General features: G+C 43.0%; 1 protein-coding gene across 1 annotated transcript in view; it reads left to right on the forward strand.

Annotated features, from left to right (window-relative positions):
- Positions 1–3,331, forward strand: part of LOC119396126 (uncharacterized) — a 280,780-nt gene extending 277,449 nt beyond the window's left edge. Inside the window, exon 3 of the transcript XR_007416560.1 lies at positions 3,318–3,331. The gene's annotated coding sequence lies outside the window, so the exon portion shown is untranslated. The remainder of the gene's footprint in view (positions 1–3,317) is intronic.
- Positions 3,332–5,924: the final 2,593 nt, after the last annotated feature.

Below are 5,924 nucleotides of genomic sequence, written 5' to 3' on the forward strand. Positions count from 1 at the left end.
CGAATCGGAAAGTTGTCGCCGAGTATAGGGGTGGTATGGCGCACCTCCGCCCTCGGCCCTCCACCTCGCTACGCCGCGCGATGCTATTTTAGATCGGCGAAAACTGCGCACGATGACGTAAGAAACCTAGCGAGGTTCTAATAGCTTCGCTGTAATAAAAAACACTTCTACTTCTCTAGCGATCCCAGCTATGGTGCCGGCGGTAGCTCTCAGCGAGGCTGAGCTAGCAGACCTCTATATTTCGCAGGTAATAATAATTGTTAGGGTTTGACGTTCTAAAACGACGATATGATTGTGAGGCACGCCGTAGTGGAGGAGTCCGAAAATTTTGATCACCTGGGGTTCTTTAACGTGCACATACATCTAAGTACAAGGGCCTCAAGCAATCTCACCCCCATCGAAAAAGCGGCCGCCGCGGCCGGATCCCGCGACCTTCGGGTCAGCACTTGAGCGCCATAACTACTAGATCACCATGGCTGGTATTTCACAGGTAATCCGTGGCGAGTAAAAATAAAAAAATAAAAATAAAAGCTGGGATAACCAAGATGTCGGGTTCTTTCTATGTCTTATAAAGGCGAAAGCACACATGGCACACCGGTCGTCCATGTTGTGTCTACCTGGTAACTACTCTCGTATCTGTGTAGTAGTCATATTTGTGTCGCATCAGGAGGGAGCAAGAAGGCTTTGGAGGCGCTGAGAGTATTCAATTTCAGTTGCCAGAGTTTTCTACTAATGAAGCGAAAGGCTTATGTGACTAAATCGGTTGGAAAACGCGGCGTCCTTGCTTGCAGGTGACGTTGCATGCCGGCGGCGGGAGGACGAATAGTACGAATATTCACATGATGCAAAACGATGCTGAGAGCAAAATTTCATGTGTCTCGTCACTGATGACGTGTTCTGCCGGCCCACCTTTGGCCAAGTAAAGGAGGATTAGACTAAGCGACGATGCCATGTTCTGATGTCATCAAATACGTCATGTTGTGACGTCATTACACGAAATCGCCGCTTATTTCAATCCCCCTTGACTTGGTCAAAGGTGGGCCGGTGACCGATCTCGGAGAGGATTGCAACGGAGATAATTCCAACGTGAAGTTCAATGTCATATTTTTTTCTCACGTGAGTAGGTTTAGCTAGGCCACTAACACGCTCACAAACCAAGAGCGAATAGTTTTCGTTGTGGAGTACTTATTTCGATGGCGTCGTCCCTTTAGGCTTTTGTTATACTTTGTGCACAGGTGCCAGACCACATGAATATTTAACAAAAGGTGATATTTTCAGTGCGTGCGCTTGCGTCATTACATACAACTCTATACATTTGGCGCCATCCGTAAAAACGGCACAGAATCTCTGACGTCACCTATGAGGCTCATATGCGCATAATTCGCCTCTCTACAATGCGGAACAAAGTAAAATATCATACATGAGCAGCATGTCTGTAATTATAATTTGTATTTATTTTTTTGGATGGTTAGACCTTGTTCGCATATACGCTCCTTTCTTTTATTGTGTATTTCAGTACATAAGTGCGTCATCGGTGAAAGGGCTACTTCGTTACGCGACCTTCAAATATCAACCGACGTACGTTCTTACTGCGTTGCAGTGTACGATTGGCATTGTTTTAACTTGGAATGGAAAAGCTTCACTTTTACCCACGAAGTAAACAATCAATGGGATAACTGACGCAGTGTTGGGCGAAGTAAGCCTTAGTTCTGTATGGGGACCACTGCTCGCGCATTTGCCAATGCGCGAGCAGTGGATTTTTCTAGTAGAAATATGAGTGTCCTTCGCAGCTGTGAAACTCTCTGAAAAGAATGCGTACATCAAGTGGAACTTTATTTCAGTCAAAAACAAAGTACAGCTGCCTAGGAGACCAGCAAGACAAAAGGAAAAGGCCCGACAAGGCGCCTTTGCCCTGTAAACCAAGAAATACCACGAAAATGACTCAATGCTGAGTTTTATTAATGGCAGTGCAATGGACGCATAAAACATGAGCATAGATAAGAGGTATTACATGTAAGTCACACGCGCACAAGAAAAACCAAACAGATTACATATTAACCCATGAATGACATCATTAAGTAGTTGAACAATTGACACAAAGTTAGAAAACTGTAAACTATAACTAGAAATTATGGAAAGAAGAATGATCTTGAAAGCACTTCTTCATTGCGATTGCGTCGCCACTAAGATTCATATATAAAAATGACAACGCTTTTAACGAAGAATATTGCCTTGACCGTAAGGGCTGCACCCCCAGTTTCGACATTTCTGAACGGCACAAAGGACGATAGAACTCTTGAAGACGACAGCCTCATAGACAAGCCCAAATATATTAACTCTTGATACGTACGTTACTTGTTTTACATTATGTTTCTTTGCCATCAAATTTAGAATGCGAATGAGCACATTCGTTAAAATGAAAGATATTAGGCTGAGCACTCTTGATATAGACGCTACGTGTCTTGAAACATAGCTGACAGTTTGCCGTTATAATATTCTCACCTGTATACAAAAGAACGCCGACGAGAAAAGTGTTCATAGCTGCTGTAATCAGTCTGGTGTGTCCTCTGTAGACAGCATCACAGCCTTCACCACCTGATAGCCTATATATAGCAAAGACAAGATCTATACACTGCTATAAAGGTTGACCTATATTGCAGTTTCACTTTCATGAAACAAAGTTCTAGGCCAATGAGACTCAGAGGCCTTGTCAATGCTAGGTTACTTGCTTCATTCTTGAGGTTCTTAACCTGAATGAATGAAACCGCTTATAAAGCTTGTTTCTAGGCGACTGTTTGGCGCGAGTATATTTAGAGGCATTGTAGTCTTTTATAGCGAAATAATGGCGAACTACTAAAGAAACGCAATGACTATTTTACTGTAGATACGGGGTGCCCTCTACGTGGGGCTACTGACTTAGCCGTTACATTCAGCAGTGGAAAAGCTGTGCGCAAGCTGCCCTGGAGGCCGTCTCCTTTGTGTTTTCTAATGACCCATAGCAAACACATTTTGGCCCGTTTTTCACTTTAAACCTACAGATGCTTTCAAGCTAACGTAGCCGCTATAACCAAATGTCTTATTTCCTGTATTTTAAATCCCTTGCGTCACTGGCTCTGTGACCTAACATTCTCAATGTAGTTCAGACACAATAGACAACCATGCGGTATAACGTTATGCTTATACTACAGTGACCAAACTATCTTTCTACTCAAACAAATATCCTACATCTGATTATTCCTACACCTTAACAATGCGCGCGGCCAACGTAAACGCGCCAACGTATTCTCGGCCCAACCTTGGTAGTACGCTGCTCAGAGGCAGGCTCCACGACGTAGCATGCGTGGTGACGCTGGGCATAGAGATTGTGTCGCTAACAAAGCAGCGTCGTGATTTCATAGCTTGGTATTAAAATAAAAACGATAGTGAAAGTCTTATGGCGCGTCTAACATCAGCACCAGCTTGGATACGTTGTGTGTGCACCCTTTTTCGCTAAAACTTGTTTTCTTGATTGGAGCCATAATTGTAGCTACAAGGGCGTACGCACACGAAAATGCGGAACAAAGCAAAACCATCGCCAGCACCTGGAAAACGTGACACCTGCGCACTTATGTACTTTGTCTTACAGGCGAATTTGTCTGAAAGCAAGCAGCAACTACCCAGGCAAATAAGAACATTTTTTCATAGTCCGGAGACGTCATCTACGTCTCACGAAGAATACATCACTGCTAGAAATTCTATCAAGTAGCCTTGAAAAAAAAAAAAACGTATCGCCTAAGACGATTCGAGAGTGAAAGCCATCTTCTTTTTCTTCTCAGTTGATGTATTGTTCCTTCCCCACCCACCTCCGAATGCTTTCTGCACCTAATGTGGTTTTGCACTGCCTCAGTGATCGGCCCCCCTTTGACCAAGCGACGATGTTTTGTGACGATGTCATCAGGTTACGTCACGAAGATTTCACGATAGCCTCACGAATATTAGTGATCTGTGACGTCATGATGACGTCATATGGTGACGCCATCACGCGATGATGATATTTAAATGCCAGCATTTCTTAGCGAACTTTTACCACATTGAGGGTATCTCTCTATCTATCTGTCTATCACGCTGCGATGTAACTTTATAGTTCACTTGATCCAGCCACATCAGTGTCAAAACAGAAGAAAAAATGCACGGGTGATATACTGATTAAGATCTTCGGTGTAGTGGTCACTGGCATTTATGTTGAGCAGTTCGTTGGCATGCACAGAACAAAGTCAGCCAACTGTGCGTAGACATGGAGTTGCCTTTATAAACCACCGGCGCATGCCGTTTCATGAACATGGCTTCCGAGTTTTCGCCGCTGGTACCGCGGCAGATGCATCGTGGGCAGAGTCCATCTGCTGATGTTGAAAGGGAGGGCGTGATCACAAGTAGCATTGCTGCCCAATCAAAAACCCTGAAAGCAGACAAGCACGACCAATTAGACGCGGCTGATGATGCTCGATAAATGACGAAAACTGGGTTTGATAGGCAAATAACTATATTGTCTTTCAAAACGGACATTCGTTTTTACATGTTATGACTCTTTTTCACCTAGAAATAACGTGTCACTCATTTATTTCAGCAACAAATACGTGTTGGATGTATCGGAGATTTGCGTTCTTTCATTATCTTGGCCATGTCTAAAAGCGTGCGGGAGGCACTATTATTTGTCAGTACCATAAAGCAAAGATCTCAGTCACTGCTTCATTCGTAAGCTAAGACAACTGTGCCGGCACATTCGTGATACCATGAACACAAAATAATCGAAGTAGCGCACGTTTACAACCAGAATTGCTTTTGCCTCATTTACAAGGCATTTGTCAAAGACAGGTGCTGTGCATTAATAAGAAATAAATGACGAAGCAAAGCCAAACGGCGTGCTGCCTCTTTGACGTTATTCCCGTGCTGACGCCATGTAGTGAACTCCGACAAGAGACAAAGACAACGCTGAATAGTCTAGCGAATAAAAAGGAGTTCATGCTTGGCCACGAACCTTTGGAGTCTCTACCCAGTATGTATACCTAGGAAAATTACTGACATGGAGCCTACACACCGAAAGGAAATTCACCGAAGAACAAGGATGGGCTGAAGGAGTACGGCACATTCTCAAATCATGACAGGCATTTCACTAGTTTTTTTAAACAGAAAGTGTACAAATGTTGTGTACTGCCAGTACTGTCATATGGCCCTGAAACGTGATGGTTAACAAAGAAAATCGATAGTTTATTAACTGCGCAACTTGAACGAAAATAACTAGGCGTGACATTAAAGAGACAAGAAAAGAGTACAGTGGTTTAGAAAAGAAACAGAGGTAGCCGACATTGTATAGCTTTGCATTAAGAAGTGAACCTGGGCAGGTCACGCAATGCAAAAGGCAGCTGAGCGATCGTTAGATAGAGCGATGGCATGAATGCCAAGAGATGGGAATGAATGCAAAGGACGGCAGCGCGTTAGGTGGAGTGACGGAGTTAAGAAGTTCGCAAGCATAAAATGGAATCAGGTTGCACAAGATAAGGAAACAGAGGTCGCTGTGAGAGGCCTTATTCCTGCAGTGAACATAAAATAGGATGAAGATTGTGATGATGATCTTTATTGTAAACATACGCATTGGTTACGTAGCAGCATATTTTAAATGCGAAGCATTTCTCTGCGAACCCAAGGCACTTTGAGAATTTCTATCTATCTATCTATCTATCTATCTATCTATCTATCTATCTATCTATCTATCTATCTATCTATCTATCTATCTATCTATCTATCTATCTATCTATCTATCTATCTATCTATCTATCTATCTATCTATCTATCTATCTATCTATCTATCTATCTATCTATCTATCTATCTATCTATCTATCTATCTATCTATCTATCTATCTATCTATCCGCCTATGTCTGGGTGCTC

Source organism: Rhipicephalus sanguineus, chromosome 6 (assembly GCF_013339695.2).
Source record: "Rhipicephalus sanguineus isolate Rsan-2018 chromosome 6, BIME_Rsan_1.4, whole genome shotgun sequence".
Classification (NCBI taxonomy): Eukaryota; Metazoa; Arthropoda; class Arachnida; order Ixodida; family Ixodidae; genus Rhipicephalus; species Rhipicephalus sanguineus.